Source organism: Lactuca saligna, chromosome 3, assembly GCF_052625555.1.
Source record: "Lactuca saligna cultivar CGN05327 chromosome 3, ASM5262555v1, whole genome shotgun sequence".
Lineage (NCBI taxonomy): Eukaryota > Viridiplantae > Streptophyta > Magnoliopsida > Asterales > Asteraceae > Lactuca > Lactuca saligna.
Window position 1 is genome coordinate 179,146,485 of NC_136419.1, and position 3,018 is coordinate 179,149,502.

Below are 3,018 nucleotides of genomic sequence, written 5' to 3' on the forward strand. Positions count from 1 at the left end.
TACAAAAAACCAAAACCGAAATAAAAAACCAATGGTTTGACATTTTCCAAAATAAAAAATCAAAATTTCCAATCTGATTTTGGTTTTACAAAAAAATAAACCATTCTCACTGATGTGAATTATGATCATTGGTTTGACATCCGAATTTTGTGACATCCTATAAATATGTAGTTACAACATCGTCTGAACTCGTAATTTATAGTAAGGGGTTGGAGTATCATCGCATGAATACGTAGTTACAACGTCGCCTGAACTCGTAATTCATCACCTACAGGTTATGGGCCTGCTGGTGTTTCCACTGGGTTGTCTAGAATAGTCCGTGGTCGCCATCTATACTCTGGTAGATGACTACATCGCCACATTGCTGGTTAAGGTTATGGTATTTCCTTTAATCCTACATCACATATTCATCATCATCTATATACCTAATTATCATCACATATCTCTCATCAATTTATTTCATCACACACCAACTATTTCATCTACCAATGTTTCATCCGCAATATATTTGTAGATATAAAATAAATATACCGTTTAAATTTTTTTAAAACATGTATAAAATCGTTCATCCAGCATAGACAACAAGTATTCAAATAATATGCACACATAGCACGTAATTTATATAAAATACTTCATATATATCTATGTGTAAGATGAAAGTAACTATATCTACCATAAAAATCCCATAAATGCTTCCTAACTTCGAACCCCAAGGTTTACTCTACTAAAGCTTCATATTCTCGGCTCTCTGAACCTAGAAGGGTCCAGATCTATCACACCAAAAAGCTCAATATAACTCTTCCTCTCACTCTACACACTCAAGCTCGCTAGGGTTCTCACTTATGGGAAAGGTAGTCGCAATTGAAGGCCATAATTGCCTTTAAATATGGCTCGGGCCCAAATATTTAGGGTTTCTGCCAACAGCGCAGACTCGTCGAGTCGCCTCACCGACTTGTCGAGTCCATTCATTAATCTGAGTCATCGGTTACGACGTTACTCGACGAGTTGAGGCGTCAACTCGTTGAGTCTCCCTTCTTAACTCAAAAGAAAAATACTTAAATTATGATACCTGGAAATCCGGATGTTGCATTTTGTTTTTTTATTTCATAGATTTTTTTATCAACAAATGTTGCTACAATTAAACAAAAATAAATAATTTTGCTAAAACATAATACAATAGGAAGTTTGTTCACATTTAGTCTTTGAACTTTTTAGAGGGAAACGAACTTTCGATTTTGTTCACATTTAGTCACTAAACTTTTTTTCGTTATCTATTTGCCACTAAACTATTGAAATTGTTCACATTTTACCCTTATGACCGGTAACAGCCGGTCATAAGGGTAAAATGTGAACATTTTCAATAGTTCAATGGCAAATACATAACGAAAAAAAGTTTAGTGACTAAATGTGACAAAAGTCGAAAGTTCGTTACCCTTTCAAGTCATTATCCCTTTTAGTATTCGGATTTCGGACAATACAAATGATAAGGTCCTTCAATTATAAAACACCCAAGCAACCATAGATTTTTCAAACACTCCCTGTTTTTGCAAAAAATGTAATATATATATATATATATATATATATATATATATATATATATATATATATATATATATATATATATATATATATATATATATATATATATATATATGACTTGAAGATGACGTTCTTTATGACGGTTGAGAAGAAAAAAGAAAAGGGTAATTTTGCTACTTATTTATTATAAATATCATCGTATACATACCCCCATCACACCACAGCCTGCATGCAACCATGCAACCTCTCACCATCGTCTCTCTAATTATGGCTTCACTCTTTCTCTTTGCTTGTTGGGCACTATCACCCAAGACTTTGAAGAACTTTCCACCAGGGCCACCAAAACTACCTATTATCGGAAACATACACCAACTCAAAACCTCCACCCCTCATCGTGTTCTTAGAACCTTAGCCAAAAAATATGGCCCCATCATCTACCTACAGCTCGGCCAAGTCTCTACAGTTGTCGTGTCTACACCTCGATTAGCTCGAGAGATCTTGAAGATCAACGATATCTGCTTTGACGACAGACCCACCAGCACAGCCTCTCGAATATTCTTTTATAACGCTCAAGACATTGGGTGGGCTCCTTGCGGAGAATACTGGAGACAGATGAAGAAGATATGCAGATTAGAGCTTCTAAGTGCTAAAAAGATTCGATCTTTCAGCTCTATTCGAGAAGAGGAGGTTAGTAATATAACCAGGGTTTTTGAATCGAAAGCCGGAACACCCGTCAACTTCACGGAAATGACTGTGGAGATGGTGAATAATGTGATATGCAAAGCTACGTTGGGATATTCTTACAAAGACCAGGCTACATTGATCGAGCTATTGCTTGACGTGTTGAAAACTTTGAGTGCTTTCAATCTAGCATCGTATTATCCCCGTCTACAGTTTCTTAACGTGATTTTGGGGAAGAAAGCCAAGTGGTTGAAGATGCATAAAAAGCTTGATGCCATCTTGGAAGATGTGTTAAAGGAACATAGAGCTAGAGGAAGAAACAATAACCATCAGGAAGATCTACTTGATGTCCTGTTGGGAAGATGCTGAAAGCTTCATTCCAGAGAGATTTGAGAACTGTCCGATCAATTACATGGGTGCAGATTTTGAGTTCATTCCATTTGGTGCTGGCCGGAGAATTTGCTCAGGAATTACATTTGGGCTGAGTATGGTTGAATACCCACTTGCTAATTTTTTGTATCATTTTGATTGGATGCTTCCAAATGGATTAAAATCGCATGAGCTTGACATCACAGAAATCACAGGGATTTCTACATCGCTCAAACATCATTTGAAAATCGTCCCGATCACAAAGTCCTTAGCAATGTAAGATAAGCTTCGGCTTTAATTGGATTGGTCGTGGATTTGTTGGGGCTATCGTCAGTGTTCCTTCTTGTCGTATCATATGCCTTTTTTCATGGATTCGCAATAATATGTTTAATTTTCATTTATGAGTGACAAGAACATACGTACCTTTTA

At 36.2% G+C, this 3,018-nt stretch overlaps 1 pseudogene; it reads left to right on the forward strand.

The window, feature by feature from the left end:
- Positions 1-1,761: 1,761 nt before the first annotated feature.
- On the forward strand, positions 1,762-3,018 carry LOC145037539 (costunolide synthase pseudogene; annotated as a pseudogene).